Raw genomic sequence first — 21,291 nt, forward strand, 5'->3', positions numbered from 1 at the left:
ATAGGTGAAGCACGTTCAAACAAATATGATAGAAGATGGTAAGAGCCAATTGGTGGTAAAAAAATATTTCAAAATGGCGGATTCAAAATGGCGGTTCGACAAAAAGGTGCTCAGATTTGGCTCAAATTCGACATCTGGCCATGTAAAGAAGTCCACAATACGAATTTGTGGTCAAAATTTTATTTACGCCAGTTTCCAAGATGGCCGCCATACATGTAAATTGTCTGCTCTTTGGCTTCATTTTTCTCCCAGTATACGGGCGGGTGGGTAAAAATGATGTAGAGGAATTATAGTCGGACGGACTTAGTGAATATGAAAAAGTATCGAAACCTTCAAAATATGCTCCGCGTCAGGTAGGACCCCAGCAGCCCGGCCAAAGTATGCGTCTTGGCTCAAAGTCTCCAAACGAATGTTTATCCACACCCTGGGCAGTTTCTACTGGTAGTGAAAAAAATCCGAAATTCGAAGAACAAAATGGCCGCCATACTAATTTCGGGGGCCTGTATCTTGGAAACTATTGGAGATAGGTAAGTCGTGTTCAAACTAATATCGTAGATTGTGACAGGGTCTAACTGGCTATCGAAATTATTTTTTCAATATGGCCGATTCAAGATGGCGGCCCGGCGAAAAGGTGCTCCGATCCGGCTGAAATTTAACATTTTCCATATTCGGGTGACAGTAATAGGAATTTGCGGTCAAATTTTCGTTTCCACCATTTTTCAATATGACCGCCATACATTTTCTAACGTTCACTGTGTTCCGAGGCCTACATCTCGGCGAGGTTTGGAGATAGACGTGAGGCGCTCAAACGAATGTACAGAATAGAACAAGCCAACTGCAAATAAAAAAAATTTTCAAGATGGCGGACTCAAAATGGCGGCCCGAAATAAATGTTCTCCGATCCGACTGAAATTTGACACCCGATCGTGTATGGAGGCTCATAGTATGTATCTGTGAACGAAATTTGGATTCCGCCATTTTCTAAGATGGCCGCCATAAATAACTGACTTTTCTGAATCGTCGCAGATCACTCCCACTCTAACTTAACTAAAGAGGATTCTACTGAAATATAAAGTTCAACTCCTAATTTGCCACAAGATATAAAGAAAGCCCTCGCGGCCCGCGAAGATGGCCGTCATACATGTGAATTGTCTGCTCTTTGGCGTCATTTTTCTCCCAGAATACAGGCGGGTGGGTAGAAATGATGTAGAGTAATTATAGTCGGACGGACTTAGTGAATATGAAAAAGTATCGAAACCTTCAAAATATGCTCCGCATCAGGTAAGACCACAGCTGCCTGGCCAATGTATACGTCTTGGCTCAAAGTCTCCAAACAAATGTTCATCCACAACCTGGGCAGTTTCTACCAGAAGTGAAAAAAATTTAAAATTCGAAAAACAAAATGGCCGCGATACTAATTTCGATTTTCCAAAATGGCAAATCCAAGATGGCCGCCATAAAAATTGACTTTACTGAATCGTCGCCACTATTAATATACGAGTAGTTTCTTTTGAAGTATAAAAGGTTACATTTTGACGCGATTATACCAACTACCTGACTCCCTTCCACCCAAATAAACCTAACGAAAAACATCACCATTGAAACCAAAGTAATTACCAACCGTCAGACGAACTCTTTCCTACATTTAAAGTCACAAGCCTCATACGTAGCCCTCGCGAGCCACTTTAGCGGCCCAGCGCAACATGCAACATCCAAGTCGACCTGGCTTCCGTGATAAACGGCACAGTCAACGTGTCAGAGATGGGTGTATGACTTTCAAACAAAATATGTCAAGGACCCTGGTCAGGTTCTACTGGGATCAAAAATTTTCCAATATGGCAAATTCAAAATGGCCGCCATAAACAATTGACTTTTCTGAATCTTCGCAGCTGTCAATGATATACGAGTGGATTGTTCTAAGATATTTAAAGATACGACTTGACGCGATTATACCAACTACCCCTACATGTAACTAAACTGGATCAGTCAGTAACCGAATAAAGATTTTATCTATCTATCTAATCCTGCTCCTTCCCACCCAAATTCAACCAAAGAGGATCGTCTACTGAAATATAAAGTTCAACTCCCAATTTGTCACCAGATATAAAGAAAGCCCTCGCGGGCCGCTTTAGCGGCCCGGCGCATCGCGCGGCATCTAGTTGTAATATATTACTAGATCGTTTTGATTTTGATTTGTTCGGCTTTATTTTTTATTTTTCCTTAATGGCAGCCACTAATCTTCGGCCAGTGTCAGTTTAATCATAAACATTATAAAACGAAAAAATGATGAAGCTATTAACAGTTACATAATTTCCACTTTTAATGTCACATGAAGATTGAAAACCTAAATGAAAAGTGGAATCAAAACGAAAACATGAAGATTAGGTTGTATGGCTTTATGTCAAAGCCGTTAAAACAATACAAAAAAATACATAACTATTGGGAAAATGACAAACGTGGGAAATGACAAACATCACTTTGACATAATTACGTGGATGGCGATGAGGTTTTCAACTTTAATGTTTTTGTTTTTCTTATTCGATTTCGTTTGTTTTCACTCTCTTTCAGTTGTTTTTATAAATCTGTCTTTGATTTTAAGTATTTATATTATTTGCTAAATGTGGAAATTCATTAATGGCATTTGAATGCTTATCTTTATGTATAACATTAATTAATTCGTGAACTTTCGTAAAATGTATAAATAATAAAAATGGTTAAATAAAATATTACAAAAATATGTCTTTTTGTTTGACACAAAACAATGCATTGATGACGTCACAAGCGTCGAAGTTATTACATACGTCATTAGACATAAAACAGTTTTTTAATGAGCATTAAATTAGATGTTTCTTTTTTCCGTGTAAATTGTTTAAATCAAAAAGTATGCCACTACCATGAGTGAACAGTAATCTTGTACAGGTAGAAGTGATGTACAACATGTCATACAATTAAATAAAGTTGCTATTTTATTGCCTTACTTTATTTATTATCTGGATGAACTCTTTCACAAGGAACTGTACTGCTGTGCAGCAGTCGTGCGCCTGGTGGTAAGCTACACGCCTGTCCATAACAGTTGCAGTGCCTTAAATTTCAGAGCTTTAAATCGCAAAGATCTGAGGGGCACTGCCACTGCGCCCATCACTCTGAGTCATAAGTTGACAAGTCCCTTGTGCCTGCAATGTCACCAGCACCGTTACTTTTCAAAACTAGAACACTGTAATGCTGATAAATATACTGAGCGTTTAGGATTGGGCCCCACTTAGGTACTAACTCTTATGAGCACTGCGCCTACAATAAACGTGTCTTTTCTTTGGGGATTTGTCAACATGTTTCAGCGGTAAGCTTGCTGAAAAACGTGCTGACGACACCATATAAAACACACTTGCTTTTGACGCGGTGCTGATGCCTGCCGACAAATAGGTTCCAACCTTAAACTGATTATGTAACCAAAATTATCTGAACATTTGACGGAAATGAAAGAGATAAGGTTGATTTTTATCAATCTCCAAATATTTATGGTTGCTTTGAGCGCTCATTCCATTTTGACCCTGAATATACAATGGGTTTTTTGTCCAACTACTTAGATGAATATCTACAGACACGGCAGACTGAAATTTGATACAAAAGGTGTAAATATACAAGAAAAAATACACAACAAGAACGTTTCTAAAACGATAACGAGTTGTCTATCATGTCAGATCACGAACCAAAAAAAGCGTTCAAGAACAAAAGACTTGTCGTTCCGTTTCTTAAGTTCAGGCCACATTGCCAATTAAAAGTCAATAAATTGTAGACTATAGCTTTTAGGATTTGGCAAGGACTTAGCAAATCTAAGGCCCTTTTCACACTGTTATCGCTGCCGTGACGATTTACCGGATATGTGGCAGAACGGTGGAGCTTTCACATGTCGCATACCGCGAACATGTCGTACGTTAGGAATGGCAATAATTGTACAGCGTATAAAAAAAGTGTTATTTACCTCAATGACGTCTCGTTCTACAATATTGAAGCGTTTTTATAGAATTCACAAAGAAATTTTCACAAATTACATAGAAATGACAATATTACTGGACTAAATTGTTGTCGTAATTGCATTAACATAACATGGTTTCTTTGTTTTGTTTTCAGTTTCTTCTTAGTTTATTTGTCACCTAAGTGAGTTTAAAATTAAGTAAAAAGTTAAAACCTGTTCCAGGGCCGTTTGTATCCGGTACTTGATATTCTTTTATTTGCAATATATATTTGTGTGCTCACCGAAGTAATAAACTAATTTTAAGTACGTCCTACAAATTTAAAATGTATAATTTTTGTGAAGTTAGATGATTGTCAGCAGCGGATGTCCATGTATAAAGGTGGAACCTGAAAAGCAGCATGAAGTGCTGAGGCTCCCTTTTCATTGGCACTAAATTCCACATTTCCGAAAGTGTTAACTGTGTTTTTATTGTAAATGTGCTTATGAGTAAATGCCTTAATATTATTATTAATTAAATTTTATTTTCCTCATCACCATCATCAACCCATTTACACATTTCACTGCTGGGCACGGGTCTTCTCTCAGGCGAGGGTTTAGGCTATTGTCAGCCACTGATTGGCCCAATTAGGGCCTTCACACGTTTTCCGAGGGTTGTGAATTTTCTTCGACGTGCAGGTTTCATCACGATGTTTTCTTCACCGAAAAGCTTATGATAAATTAGGATATGACGGCTTTACATTTTTTAACATTTTTTTTTTCAGTAGACGAACCTGTAAAATTTTACTTTGATTTAAACTTTCACGATCTTCACAGTATTGCCCGACACGTCGCCGGATGTCGTGAGTGTTGTGTGTCGGTCTAGTGAGAACTCTAGTGCAAATAAATAATGAAGATCAAATGCGAGTAGTCAGAAAAACTTTCATGACTAAAAGATGCTGAGACCCGCCTCTTCAGTCCCTTCGAGACCATGGATGTTGCAATATCCCAAACGCCGAGGTAATTAAAATATGTTTTATACGTGATTAAATCCTGTTAAATTTTGTTATTAATTATTACATTTGCCATATATTATGTATTATAGATATAGTATATATACTTTATATTAACTGCCTCCGTGGCCGAACGGTTACCATACCGGACTGCCACGCAGAGGTCCCCGGGTTCGATTCCCGGGCCGGGAGAAATATTTGTATGGCCTACATTTATTTCTCTCGTGAGTTTGGGTGTAATTTGTGGTTGTCTATGTGTGTGTCCATGGCACCCGCGACACAGGGTTTCCCTAGTGCGGGGCTATGTTGAGTGTGTGCGTTATTTATTATTATTTATTATTATTATATTATAGATGCCAGGGGATTCTTTCCCTAAAATAAATTCGGTAGGAATACCTGGTCAATATTTTGAGAAATATTTTACACCAGATTACACGGTGAGACTTAATATGCTAAAAAGTACTATTAAAATAGGTACATTTTAAGACTGTTTGTTGATTTTGCATATAAGAAATGTCTTAAGATTTTATTCACCAGATAAATAATAATTATAACAAAATTATTGTTGTTGTATTTTACTGAAATATATATTGAAGGCCAATCTAAATACAGTCGTGTTTCCTACACAATTCTGCGCCTGTTATAAAGGGTCAAAGTTAATACAATTGCGCGGACCAAAATTTTCCAATATGGCGGCCGAAAAATGGAAAATTGACCTCAGATTCGTCATCTACAGGTCAATTTCAGGTAGATACAAGTTTTTTTTCGAAGAAATTCCAAGTAGTTTCGGAGCCGGTCCGAAAGGGATATTAAAAATTTGTACGCCTCAAGTAACATGTAACACTATAAATTATAAGTATAAATTTATATACAGTATAAATTTGTTCTTCTATACATTAATAAAATTTACAATGATACTTAACCTAAGGAAATAATAAATATCTTAATATGACAGTGCACACTAAATAGACACTAACATAATGAACCGACAGTCTACGTAAAGAATTCACGGAGAAAGAACAAACACCTGCTCATGTACAAAAGCAGGGCAGGAACGTTGATAGTCAAACTGTGCGCATTCTAAGATCCATTGAGAAAATTCTTGCGCTTCTAGAAAGAACTGGTTTGACAACAACAGGCGATTACATGCCCAAATCTTGGCCAAATGGATTGAACCAAAAATGTTTCCATGATTTTAAAAATAAATATTCTGAAAATTTTTCTTAGATAGCTTAATTAGCAGCAGACCTATTGATTATTAAAAATTAATGGTGGGGGGATACACAGTCCGTTTATACAGCCTTTACAATGCTCAACGAACTCTTGGCATTAGCATCGGAGTGTGATCTGCTAGCGTGGCGATGAGTGAATGCGTGTGATGATATAATTATTATAATGTATGTCTTTTTTTTATTTTTATTTTATTCTTAGTTTTCACGGTGCGTTAGTTCTTAACGTAATACCGTGTAAATATATTTATAATAAATAAATATAAAAAAATATTACTACATGTGACTATTTAAGTCACTTGGAAACTCCCGATTTCTGAATGTCTATTTCTTAATTTAAATTCTGTTTTCACATTTGGTTATCAATTTATCGGTGTTTTATATTGAAACGAAAAAAAAATCCGATACTTTTCAAAAAACGGACTGTAAGTGTAAACGATGACGTACCAGAAACCGTGTGTGTGAAAAGGACCTAAACCTATCTTCAATTCTCGATATTATCATTCTTGTTACGATCCTTGTGTTCAATTCTAAGAACGTCCATCAATTAGTATTCAAGTGACGACAACTTGTTGAGTTTTCTATTCGCGACTTTGAATTGTTTATAACTCGCGTTAGCTAAGTAGAAGAACTGAATTTACATGAGAATCGGTTTTGCTGTGGGGCCATAGGGTTGTAGGGGAGGCTAGCCGCTTTTTAAAAACTATATGGTAATCAGGTGGGGAGTTTCGGATGGTTCTAAACGGACATCGTGGCCTGCGTCCCCTAATACCTGCAGCTTGAGGATTTAATGGCGGCTACTAGTGCCGCGGTCGGCGTGGCTGAGTTTTGGGCCATAATGTGTATATAGTGTAGGTATACCATAGATAAAATAGAAATAAAAAAACTAAAACCCGTCTATCAATGGTGTACAACATAATTGCGTTACACTCAAAAGGGGATACCATTATTAAGAAGAAGAAGCGTCACGACTGATATTGCAAATCATTTATAGTTAATCTACATAAAATGTTTATAATAATAATAACGTGCCAGAAAACCACACTAATACATGGTCTCAATTTAGGAAACTCCCTGTATTATGAGCACCAATGTAAATTTCGGAGGCACTACCAAAAACCCAGATTTTCTGAAAACCAACGTAACGAGGCAATTTTCCAATATCTCGTTAGTAGAAACTGAGTGAATACAATTTTGGTAACGTTTTAAATGTATTTTTTTTAATTCATTTTATTTTTGTTTTCATTATTCATAGGCAAACGAAAGTGTCTTTCCTTGTTCTTAAAATATACTTGCAATTTGACTAAGGCTGGATTCAGACGACAAAAATTTAACGCGCGTTCGTAAATCGCGCGTCCAGATATTCATACACTTTACATACATTCGCGCGCGGAACTGCCGCGTTCAGAAGACGCGTGTCGCCGCCTTGAATTATAGGCACTGGCATTACATCTGTTCCGATTGCTGCGTGTTGTCGCTCCCTGGAAGCACTCGTCTTCAGAACGTTCCAACGCAAATCAACGCGCGACAGACATGCGTCCATCTAAACCTAGCCTAAGTCATTGACTTGGACACGCCTGTACACACATTTCGCTCTTATCTTAGCATAATTGTAAACTTAACGAATTGGAACTCGAAAGTGTACGACAAGCTTATTTCTGGAAAACAATAAAACACATGTGCGAAAAACACAAAAGTACATAGAGCTACGTTAGTTTACAAGCCACTTCATGAAGAAAGATAATTTACTTAGTTATTACATATCTTGGGTTACCGATTGTACTTTTATCTAAAGAATGATGAATATAGAATATGAGCGTTGTTTTTGCAGAAAAATAATGAATGGATATTCTCAAGGTCGGCTACCATATGTAATATCTGTTCTTTTATCTTAATATTACACAGCTTCGCTTCATATGTATATAGAGTTCCTATTTTGTGATTCGTGATTATTACACTATGAAAATGAAATTATTTTTATTTCGGTATATATTGCGATAGCGATATAGATCGCGCATATTTGATTTTTCAAACAAACCAACGTTTCGGGCCCTTTACGAGTTTCACTGTCACGTCAACGTCAGACACTGGACTTGCAAAGGGCCCGAAATATTGGTTTGTTTGAAAAAACGAACATATGCGACTTAGATCCCAAAAAAAATTAGTTTCATTTGTGTTAAATAATTACTTTTATATATTTTCGGATAAAGCAAGTTGGACGGGGCGTGCATGCGTTTTAGGCAAGTTGGATTGTTACACCGAACTAGCCATTGCTTCTACCATGAGTTTTGTCACTAAATTGATTTGTAAATATAAGCCATTAGCGACCGTCTTTTTAACTTTTTCTGACCTCGAAAAGATAAAGTTTTTGTACGTATGTAACGCGATTTATACGGCATTTTGATGATTCGTCTTTGTTGTAAAGAGGGTACCTCGGTATTGGTCCTATTTAAATTTGAAGAAAATATTCTACCTCTAAGAGTGGTCAAAGTCAAAGTCTAAGTCAAAGATTATTTATTCCATAGGTAAAATAAATTTACACTTGAAATCGTCACATTTAAGCTACTGCTCGTTCACTACGCTGAACTCCCTGAGAAGAACGAGCAAGAAACTCTAGGGATTGCTCTTTTCAAATAAACTTAAATGCTATGGAGTACACTTTGAATCAAATTTGTGTGGATTCTGGAGCCGTGTCGTCTTTCCATACATCTTTATCTAACACGTAGTCTTCAATTTTGTAATATGATTTTTCGATCAAAATATTTTTAATGTAGTTTTTAAACTTAGGAAATGATAAACTTAATATATGCTCCGGAATTTTATTGCAAAAACGTATACAGTTCCCCATAAAAGAGTTGTTTACCTTGGTTAAACGAAATCGTGGTACCATGAGTTTGGACTTAGCTCTAAGGTTAATATTATGGATATCTTCTTTCTTATTGAAATTATGTATATTTTTACGGGCATATAAAATATTTGAGTAAATGTACTGTGATGCCACAGTCATGATGCCAGTCTCCTTTCATGATGCCAGTCTCCTTGGTGAGTGGCAAATTAGAGAATGAATCCGGTTTCGCGCGCTTTCCAGTAACCGATTTCAATAAAACTTGGCAAATAGATATAATTCCACGAACTTTTAAGGTTGATTTTTTTTTTATAAAGAGGTTACAATTTATTATAATTACTGTAGATTATATATTATGATACTTTCAACCGATTCAAGCAAGAATTACTCAAACATTTGTTTCAGTGATAACGTAAACATAGTGTTGTAAAGTTTCATTGCATTTTTCCTTGTTTCTGTTTTTACTTTTGTTTTTATTTAGTAATGGCATCTTATGTTTTATTTTGATAGGATAGTAGGTTTTTTCTGTTTTTATACTTAGTTGTCTTAATATGTGAATGCTGTGTTTCCCTATTACTGGAATATATACATTAAGTTAGACAGTAAGATTTATATTGTATTGTATATTGTATGTGTTCTGTTGGGATACCAAATAAATAAATAAATAAATAAATAAATAAAAAAATAAATAGATTAGAAAATTGTGCACCAAGGTTCTTTATTATATTTCAATTTGTGAGGATCAGTAATAATTATTGGTTTTCAGTTGTTATCATTATTATTTAAATTAATTTTAAGCTGTGGGTTCCTGTAAGATAATAAGCAGTAGAGCTCGTTGTGAAAGAGTTCGTCCAGGGAAGTACAGCCACCTTACCTATTTCTGCCGCCAAGCAGTAAGATTAGCATTACTGTGTTCCGGTTTTGAAAGGTAAGAGTGCTGGTGAAATTACAGGCACATGGGACTTGTCAACTTATGTCTCAGGGTGACGGGCGCTGTAGTAGTGCCCCACAGATCTTTGCAACGTAAAGTTCTGACTGGCACCGTAACTGGTGTGTAGCTTACCATCAGGCGCACGACTTGTTGTCCCGTCACTTGATATTATAAAAGATATAAAATAATAGTTAGCCCATATAGTCCCACTACTGGTCACAAGCCTCCTCTCACAATGAGAGGGTTTCGGCTATAATTCCCACACGAGCCCTATGCGGTTTGCGTGTGAAGTTATCACACACATCATTAAATTACTTTGCAAATGTGTGCAGGTTTCATCACGTTTACCTTCACCGAAAAGCTAGTAAATTTCAAATTAAATTTCGCACATTAATTTACTCAAGAGGTGTACGCTCGAATTCGAACCCACGACACTCTGCTTGAGAGACGGTCAGTCAACCCATTGAACTACCACGGCTATTATCAAACCATTAGCGTCATCATCATATTCAATCCATATCAACCCACTGTTGAATATAGACCTCCACCATAACCATTAGACTACCACAGTTTTTTCCTATTAAATAAATAAACTCATTACACATACCGTGTTGTTACATGAAGAATATAACAAACACACTTTACATTCATATATTATATATTGGGTCTCCTAAGAAAACCTTTACAGCACAGTAAAACAAAACTACGCAAAAATAACCATTAAAAAGCAATAAAAAACGCCTCCGACATAATTAAGACACCATACACGGAGAATTCGTTACATAATTAAATAGTAACTATCTTGTTAGAATCGTATCAACAAATTATCAAATAGAATTGGAAAACTCCTATGGGCGGACATTCGATTTCGTCTCAATATCGGTTTACACTGCGTCCACATAACGATGCGCCGTGCAATTTTTAGAAGATATTGTTAATTACACTCGTATATTGCAGATGCATGACATCAGAGGAAATTCTTTTGATAATAAATGCGTAACATGTATTCGACTACGGCCTATATATGAATACTCTGTCAGTATTACACAAATGCCTCAGGCAGGTAAGTATGTAACCCTTCTTTTAGTAAAACTAAATTTTATTTTACTATGAATCTTAAATCCTTTGGCTAGCAATGCATTTACGATAATAATAGTGCTAAAGATGGCGGCAGCCACTTTCTAATTGTTTGCTAGTTTGTAAAGTATATAATAAACTAACATTACATTCTTCCTATTGTATAAATACCATCCAACCCAGTTCTACATTTAATCTACGAATTGACTAATACCTCTAGAATCAGATAATAATGTTGATTGTCACTGCCCCTGTGTAAAATATTTCTATTGATATTGTGCAGCATCCCTAGCGGTCACAATACCGTTAGTTATACGAATATGCTTCCGCTCCATTTTTGAGTGTGTTGTACGAAAAAAAAATTTGACAGTAATACCACCAGCTACGGTGATAGTAATAAAAGTAAATAATTTTCCCCACAGTACTACTGGTAGTAAGACGGGCAAAAAAAGAAATACAAAGAGGAAAAAATACACGAGCAAACGACAGATCATCTAATTCCTAACCTGGTAAGCGATTTATCACTTATATACGACAACCGTTACGCATACTGAGTCTCGATTTTTGAAATTTTGTTGATAAAACTTACGTGTCAAAGACAAAAGTAGCTATTGTTCAAAAGTCACATAGTTCGAATCCGTAACGGGTAGTTTCGGAGCGCAGCAGAGTTTTAGTGGGAATTTGATCGTAAAAAACAAAATTTCCGCTATTGTGGTAGAATTTTCGACCTATAGGTATTTTACGAGGTCACCAACGACTATAAGCATTACATTCGTAGTAATGCTACTTGATCATCTTAAATCGGTTTAGTATACTTTGCGTATTTTATCTACTAATAAATAAATATTGAGTTAAGTTTACAATAGTGAAAACAAAGCAGCCCACGTACAAGCTTTCCCTTTACAGTTGTGTTAGGTAGAAACGATGTTTTATAAAGATACTAATCGATTAGATAACTATAATTTTACATAGCATTCGTTGTTTTACTGACGTTATTAAAACTGGCAATAACCTACTCAACAACTTTCCTAAATTGGTAGATAAGATTTTCTATGGAAAATTTCAGAAAAATGTACCATTAGTTATTGTAACGAATCGCAGCAGTCACTACAAATCGTTTTGTACATATTCTGTATAATATTTAGAGCAATTGAGACCTGGATTGAAATTCTAAACTTTAATGTATTTGTTTTTGGCGCCTTTTTCATTGTTATTGTCAGTTTCCTCTGTGTTTCGTCCGTACCTTGGCGTTCTTGGTTTTAATAAACAGTCAATACAATTCCTTTGTTCTTGCATCTCCCGAACCCTATTGATACAGTCCGCTACCAGTCATAATGAGACTTTAAACAACGATGGCCCTAAAAGTCTGCCCTGTTGCAGTTTAGCTAGTAGCAGTGGGACTGCTTGTCATATCTTTGCTATTTAAAGCCCCGGGTACCACTGCATCTGTTATGAACAGGCGTGTCCCTTTCCACCAAGCGCACGACTTGTTTGTCCCGTCACTTTGTATCATAAAAAAAGTTTTACTGCCAATTGATGCGTCAAAGCCGATGACGGCTTCTCTTCTAAAATGGCTTCAAACGAATGTATTGTACCAAATCTTACTATGCATACTAACGACATGTACGCTTTTGTTATGCCGTGTGTACAAAACACACAACACATTATGTCCAGTAACGCCAATTATTCGCAGTAGTGAAAACGCCATATGCGCGAAAACATTTGACGCAATACTGTATTGTACATTTTATTACCACGCACGGTACAGGTGCGGCTTAGAAACCTACGGCGGGTCACACCTAGAGATATAAAATCTGTTAATATTCTTTGCTGTAACTGTACCTTGCGTTACTTACAAAGCGTTTAAAAAAATTACCGTTCATGGACATATTTAAAGAAACCCTAAAAAAAATACGGTAATACGGTAGTGTATTCAAATAAAAGTTCTGTAAAATGTTAAATAAAAATAAATATAATTAAAGAAGGAGTTATTTCTAAGTGTTCGATATTTGTATTAATAATTTGACAAATTAGTGGAGTAATTTCACAAAAAAATTATTGAATATCAATTCAATAAAAATTTAAATACATTGAATAGCGACATCTCTAGCCGGAGCTGGTAGCTGTAAAGGTATCTAACTGGGCGACGAAATACTTACATAGATTCCTCATAGATGGCGTTACGGGTAAAAGTCGTTGAAAACGAAATACAAAGATCCGACAAAGCAAGCACAGAGAAATTCGTGAGGTCTGCTGGTTCGTTCCGTGGCTTAGTTGACATAGCGTTTGGCAAGGTTTGCTAGAAGGTGTCGGTTCGAATCCGGCAGGGTCGAAGGAATTTTTTTCTAAGTGCTCGATTTTTGTATTAATAATTATAACATAATACACAGTAATTTCACAAAAAATAATTGAATATCAATACAACAAAAAAAAAATAAAATGAATAAATTTGTCCAATAAAGATAATGCATGTTTGGTCGACTAATCCACGAATATGTAGAGCTTTTGCTTCCGCTTCTAAATCTGTAGCGTAACCATACACGTAAGTTCCTTTCGTCTCCAATATCAACAAATCTGACCAACCACGAAGGTCCAAACCCTTAAAATACCGTTCACATTTCACCAAGTAATTAGACCTCAAAGGTCAGAGGCCACACTACGACGAAACGTAGTTCTCTCAAAATACATTGTACTATTTGACATTTGCTATTGAAAGAAAAATGTTACACGTAACTTTCTGTGGACAAAGCGGTTGTAATGCATTTTGCCAACTGCACAGCAGTGACGGTACTGGTGAACATGAAATGTTTGTTTAAAATTTTCACTGCACTTGAAGTCCGCCTACGCTGTATGGCGTTCGGTGATCGGATACGTGTACATCTGGCCTACGTTGGGAACATTTGTCTTGGTATCGAACAGATTATTCTTATACATTGTTGCAGTAAAGCTTCTTGTGAAAGAGTTCGTCCAGGGAAGTACTGCCACGGTACCTATTTTCACCGCCAAGCAGTAATCTGAGCATTACTGTGAACCGGTTTTGAAGGACTTATCAACTTATGTCTCAGGGTGACGGCCTCAGTGGCAGTGCCCCTCAGATTTTGTGGTTTAAAGCTCTGAGTGACTCTGCTACTGTTACGGACAGGAGTGTCGCTTAGCACCAGGTGCACGACTTCTTCATCCCGTCAATTGGCATCTTAAAAAAACATAACACTGCTCTATCTCAAGACTTGACAATCAAAAACATAGGAAATGAAACTATTTTTCCGGATTTAAATGGTCATGGTTGGTCAACCGTGACCATGGGACCTGTAAAGGACCGGTAATGTTGGTTTGTTTGAAAAAACAAATATACGCTACTTAAATCCGGCAAAATAGTTTCATTTCCTATGTGTAACAATCACCAAAACGTAAGAACTCGAAATCAAAAACATTGGTGAAATTACAGGCACATGGGACTTATCAACTTAAGTCTCAAAGTGACGGGCGCGGTGGAAGTGCCCCTCAGATCTTTGTGTTTTAAAGCTCTGAGTGCCACTGTAACTGATAACAGTTCAGGTGAGGACAGGCGTGTCACTTACCACCAAGCGCACGACTTGTCCATGACTTGTCGTCCCGTCACTGGGTATCATAAGAAAAACAATAATAATTATAACTTTTTTATAAAAAAAAAAACCATTCCCAAAAGTTAGCTTATCCGCTTTCGCTGTGTTCCTTGCCACCATTGACCTACCAAAAGGTCAATGCTTGCCACGGTCTTATCAACGATAACCAAACAGCATATAGAAGTCCTCGTCAAAACGATTGACATGAGCCCAAACACAAGCCTTTACACACTTGAGAAGTTCATCTCACCTGTCTGCCATTTCTATCATCATATCAGCTTTAGGTCACCATAACATTTTATTTTCATTGGATTTGCATCTACTTGCCAAGTTTTATTGAAATTGGTTAACGGAAATTGGGTGAAATTCAATAAACCGCATTCTTCCCCTGATTTGCCACCATTACAGGTGGAATATTTTTTTCAAATTTGAGTGGGACCACTATTAAGACACTCCCTTTCAAACAAAACAAGAATCATCGAAATTGGTTCACAAACGTCGCAGTATTCGCTTAATATTTGCACTAAAAAATACAGTCGAATAGAGATTGATATCATAAAAAATTAAATCTACAAAAATGAACTAATTCTAGGCGTTTTTGCAACCTCTCGCGGATGAAGGAGCTTCCGACGAAAGAGAATTATACTAACTTGAATCATCTTAAAACAAATACTCATGACTAGTCAGTGCGACTGTGTCATTGTCAACGCGATTCAGAAATCACATATTTTGGGTCAATGCCATCTAGTGACAAAATTCGGAACTACTCCATATAGATTAGCAAGAATTTCTATTAGAAAAAAAAAGTTATTATGTTACACAACCTATTAGTTTGTCATTCTTAATAACTTGAAATCTTTTCATGAAACACTAATATACAATACAATATATTTCGCGAAATCAAGACTCGCAGGCCGTTATTGTTAATGTTATGTCTCATGTTTTATGGTTAAATTCAAATACAGTACAATACAATATAATAACCTCTTACGACCAAGCAAACTATAATGGAAAAAGAGCTAAACGCCCAATGTAATAATTACATCTTCAGGTTCAAGCCTAAACAAGTATGCTCTTCGTTTTGTACGAAAAACGTATTACTCTAGACATTCTACGGTCATGTAGAATAATACAGCGCTGTATTACAATGTACCTAGGACGTTCACGTGATCATATTATGAAAAATTTTCATTGTAGCTGTAGAGCTCCTTGTGAAAGAGTTCGTCCAGGTCAATACTGCCACCTTACCTATTTCTGCCGCCAAGCAGTAATGTGAGCATTACTGCGTTCCGGTTTCGAAGTGTAAGGGTACTTGTGAAAATACAGGCACATGGGACTTGTCAACTTGTCTCAAGGTGTCGGGCGCAGTGGCAGTGACTCTCGGACCTTTGTGATTTAAAGTTCTGAGTGACACTGCAACTGTTATGGATAGGCGTGTCGCTTACTACCTGGCGCACGATTTGCTCGTATCGTCTCTTAGTATCTATTTTAAGAAAAATATTGTCTGGGTAAGAATCACTTCACGTGTACATTTTGACGAACGCACGGGGCCTAAGGAAGATATAATAAAGGACAAATGTCTTATTGGACTCAAAACAACATACACACCATACTAATATTGAAATAGATACATAAAAATATTTGTCAATTTTAACTTAGACGTATGTTTGTATGTATTCATAGTGTACCATAGTTTGCGGTATTTAAACAACTTAGTAAATGTCAAGCCGACAATAACGGCGGTATTCTGAACTAACTAACATACCGAATCGATGTTACCGCGGAAATGTTCCCGGTTGCTCCAGTTACAAAAATAACGCTATGAATCCTTTGCCTTTTATAGACACGATGTTGAGACGGATTCCTCTCAGTGTACTTTGTTAATGTAAATACGTTTACAGTTATGAAGTTCACTGAATGAATAATGATGTCAAAGTAAAGAGCGAGAGATGATTATAGTTTTTTAAATCAAAGGTGGATATATCAATTTGACGTGAATGTCGTTACCTATAAGATTTTAATATTTCTCTTTTCATTACACGAGTACTGATATAACAAAACGGGGATAAATACGATGAAACAAATTTCATAAGTTTCTCACATCTGGCGCTACGGCAAAAATCCGTGTAAAACCCAACACAAAAATCTCAAGAAACACAGAGAAATTCATAAAATCTGCTAAAACTCGGTCGATTTATAAAACTTACATATCTTTATATCGGTACTTTCGTTTGCCTGAGTTTCAGCGATTTTAATGTAATAGAAGCATTGATAAGGTTTCAGTAAGTTATGAAGAAATTTTCATAAATTTCATTTGCAAAAATTGTAGAAATATACCACTAGTTTGTAGTGAAATACTCCTACCAACTACTACTTACTGCTCTTACCAACTTTTTTGCCGTCAACGCCACCTATGAAAAATAATATGAATGTCATGGTAACATAAACACATAATGATATTCAATAAAAAAAACGTTGTATTAACAACGTTATAATATATATATATATATATATATATATATATATATATATATATATATATCACCAGCTGTCACTGGCATAGGAAGTATATTTAAAGAAAGCAAGGTGTAACCATGCTTATCAGAATCAGCTTGAGCCGGTCAGAAAAAACTTGAACTCCTTGCAAAATGCGAAAGAGATGCAAAAGAAACGCACAACATATAGGTCATAAAACTTCTGATCGGTTAAGGCCAATTTCACAGCGTTAAATATAATGACTCCCTAAATCGATGTAGAAGGTACGTAGCAAATGCTACAATACAAAAAATGTTTACTATTTTTTTTTTTGTTACGACACTTAGAATAGTCTTGTCCCCTGTCACTACTAGTTATATAAAGCAGTACTAAAACGACAATATTTTGGTGAGTTTTAAAATTTATATAAACGTTAAAACATGTAGTAGCGTGAGCTGTATGTAGATATAACAAGTTATATAAATTCCTTGCCGTTCAAATGAAGCATTAAAATATTATTTAAAATTACGTTTCCAATTTTGTCGGTCCATCTGGTAGTTAAGTCCGGCTTCATTAGCAACCCATTAAGCCGATAATATCCTTGGATAAAGTCGCCTGAAGACGACACTTTACAAGATTCGAGAATTTTTCTCTTACCACACAACGCACAGTTAGTTGATCGAGCATTTTGTTCGATTCCGTAGCAATGCAGCTATTAAAGAGTTCGTCCAGGGAAGTACTGCCACCATGCCTATTTCTGCAGCCAAACAGTAATGTCAGGCAGGAAGGATGGTGAAACTAGAGGCACATGGGACTTATCAACTGTATGTCCCAGGGCGACGGACGCAGTGGCAGTGCTTTTCAGGTCTTTACGATTGAAGTGACTGAGGGACACTGCAACTGTTTTAGATAGGCGGCACTTAATATCACTCTTACCTATAATTTTACATTAACCTCAAAGGAATTGTTTTCTCATGATACCAAGTCACGGGACGAGCAAGGCGTGCGCCTGGTGGCGTGTCGCTGTCTTCATTACAGTGGAAGTGTGCCCAGCAGTGGGCCGGATATTAATACAGTTTAATAGTCAGATTTTCTTTCTTCAAATCCTTATCTATTGTACTCCTGGTTACAAATAATTTTATAAAGGGAAAAAAATAATCCCGCAATAAATGGTGGTTTCCGCCGCCAACAATTTTTTTACCGACTTCAAAAAAAGAAGGAGGTTCTCAATTCAACTGCATTTTTTTCGCGTATGTTGCGCAATTGCTGCGACATTTGTGAACCGATATCGATGATTCTTTTTTGTAAGAATCTGTACTGCTAATGGTGTCATTAGCAGTACCATTCAAATTTAAAGAAAATATTCCGCCTCTAAGAGTAGCAAATTAGGGGGTGAATACGATTTATTGGATATCACCCACTTTCCATTAACCAATTTCAATACAACTTGATAAGTATATGTAATTCCACAAACTTTTGAGTTCGGTTTTTTTATAAAAAAAAATATTTATTTCTGATTTCATTTTATTCAACTGTTCTTTTTTAATTAAATTACATAATTTTTTGTTTAAATTGTTTGCTATCACTAATGCCACAAAGCGTGATTCAAAAGTTACCAAGAGACGAGACGAACAATTCATAGGCCTGTTAGTAAGCGACACGCCTGTCCATAACAGTTGCAGCACCACTCAGAGCTTTAAATCGCATAGACCTGGGGGACACTACCACAGCGCTCACCCTGAGACATAAGATGACAAGTCCCATGTGCCTATAATTTCTTACCTCTCAAAACCAGAACGCAGTAATACTCACATTACTGCTTGGCGGCAGAAATAGGTAAGATTTAACGTGACTTCATATTTCTTAACAAATGAAACAAAATAAATTATGTACACATGATGTCCTCAGGTATTCCACTGTGGGTGGACATACACCGAAATCATCAATGCTGAGATTTGTATGTTTGCTAATAAACAAGTTTTGATTAATGCATAAAACCGATCCACTCGTAATCTTCACAAGATAACACGTAAGTTGCCCAACCAATTAACCAAGTTACAGAATTAATTGCAATGTCACTCGCATTTGTGCAACCAACTTGACAGAAAACATGAAGCTGTCAACTGACAGTTGACAAGTCACACTTCTTGTCATGTCAAGAATTGTGAAGCTTGATTGAAAAGTTAGTACGATATTGCCTACTAACAATAACAAGTATCTGTTCTAACGACGATGTGCACCGAAATTACAGTTTTTAATATTAAACCAAATTTCCACAAACTCACTTCACAAACACATCCAATAAGGTATTTTTTTATAAAAGTTCGATTTAAAATCTTAAAGTTCGAAAACACTTCGATTTTCAATTTCGTAACGTTCGCACTAGACGCGTGCGCAGCGATCGCGGCGCGGATTTTAACTGTTAGTAACGTTCGACGGCGGCGTTCGTTTGGCGGTAATGTTTAACTGTGCGCATGAGATGAATAACTATTATAGAGATTATCTAACCACGGATGCAATGTCGTCGTGTCGGTGGCAGATGTCAAAGCAAATTTTACGGTGATGTAGTTTATTATATTATGGTTTATACTGCATGTATAAAAAGCTTTAATATGTGCCACAATCACAGGTCCAAGACTCGCACCTCTGAGGTTTTCGGCATGCAAAATTTAATTTGAAATCCACGATGAAGAAGGTTCACAACACTCGGGAATTGTCTGAAGTCCTCAACCCGCATTAGGCCCGCGTGACTGACTACGGCCGAAACCCTCGCTTGAGAGGAGACCCGTGTCGAACAGAGGGACGTATAAAATGGTTGCTGATGATGATCACGTTAAACAACATCTTATTTCATTTACACACTTCGTTTTAGTGAAAATATTTAAATAAATATTGTAAAATTAATAGGAATGTTTGTTCAATGTGACACGGAGGGTAATGAACAAAACCGTTCTTCAGCGCGTTCACATGTCCCGGAAAATGATGCCATCTATCAAAAGGCGCAAAATAGAGTATTTTGATCACGTGATCAGGAACGATAGGTACACGCTGCTACAGCTGACAATGATGGACAAAATGCAGGGAAAGAGACGCGCTGGGCGAAGAAAGAAATCGTGGCTGCGGAATATCCCGGAGTGGACTCCAGCCTCCGTCGTACAGCTGTTCCGGTTGGGTGCTAATAGAGACAAATATAGGAAACTGATGGCCAACCTTCAGGATTGAAGAGGTACTCTAAGAAAAGATTGCAAGAATGCTAACGACAATTGACTTTTGCATTTGTTTTGTGTCTTAAAATATTTTATTCAACAGATAGAATTGCTTTTATCAAATTAATAGCATGCTTTCCTTGCTACCGCAATAACTTGCCGAATTCTTTGGGTTTCGCGATTGTTACACATGGATTATTATTTATTTGTTGGCTATAGAGCCATCAGCTTAAACAAGCAAGAAACAATTAAGAAACTCAAAACGTAATAATAATTAAACTAAAAATTTATTTGTGAAAAAACTGTAACTACCAAAACCCGTTATTTTTTTCCTTACACATGGGAAATAAGCTGTTTTTTTTTAGATCTTAATAGTGCATATTTGTTTCTTTTTATTAGGTGCACCAACAGTTACTACAATATTTCATGTAGTAATACATTTAAAAAACTGAGCCTAATTGCGTAACTAATTATAGGTGAGCACGCACTAAAAACGATTCAGATACTAATAATAATAAACAATGCCAAATTGAATTTGTTTCTCTAAACGTTTTGGGCCCTTTAAAGGTACCATTATCATGGTTGACTGGCTCGTAAACAAATATATACAGGGACATTTGTAAAATACTAATAAACTTGCAGGACTATTTTACTATCATCATAATATAAACGACACATACATACACTCCACTTATTTTTTACATACCGACACACAAACCCACACCTTTAAGCAAAACACACATTTATTTACAATTATTATACAACCTCACAATTTACTCACACATTCCATCTTTCACCTTTTTTTATTTTCTTTCCAGTTACCTTGTCCACGTTTTATAGCTTATATAATAACTTATTCACCTATACAATTAATATTATAACTACATAGCTTACATTCTAACTCCGTGTTGATTCTCTATTCTGAGTTACTTCTTTTTTACCGGCTCCCTTAGGACCTGGCAGA

General features: G+C 36.4%; 1 protein-coding gene across 2 annotated transcripts in view; it reads right to left on the reverse strand.

The window, feature by feature from the left end:
- The window catches only part of LOC113240658 (unconventional myosin-XVIIIa), a 391,151-nt gene that overhangs the window by 316,975 nt on the left and 52,885 nt on the right, over nt 1–21,291 (reverse strand). The window contains exon 1 of one of the 2 annotated variants that reach the window (XM_026478018.1): nt 19,407–19,518. The exons of the other annotated variant lie outside the window; for it this stretch is intronic. The gene's annotated coding sequence lies outside the window, so the exon portion shown is untranslated. Of the gene's footprint in view, nt 1–19,406; nt 19,519–21,291 lie in introns of those variants that run through there. 2 annotated transcript variants of the gene reach the window in all.

This window comes from Hyposmocoma kahamanoa, unplaced genomic scaffold, assembly GCF_003589595.1.
Source record: "Hyposmocoma kahamanoa isolate Upper Pololo Valley unplaced genomic scaffold, ASM358959v1 160, whole genome shotgun sequence".
Lineage (NCBI taxonomy): Eukaryota > Metazoa > Arthropoda > Insecta > Lepidoptera > Cosmopterigidae > Hyposmocoma > Hyposmocoma kahamanoa.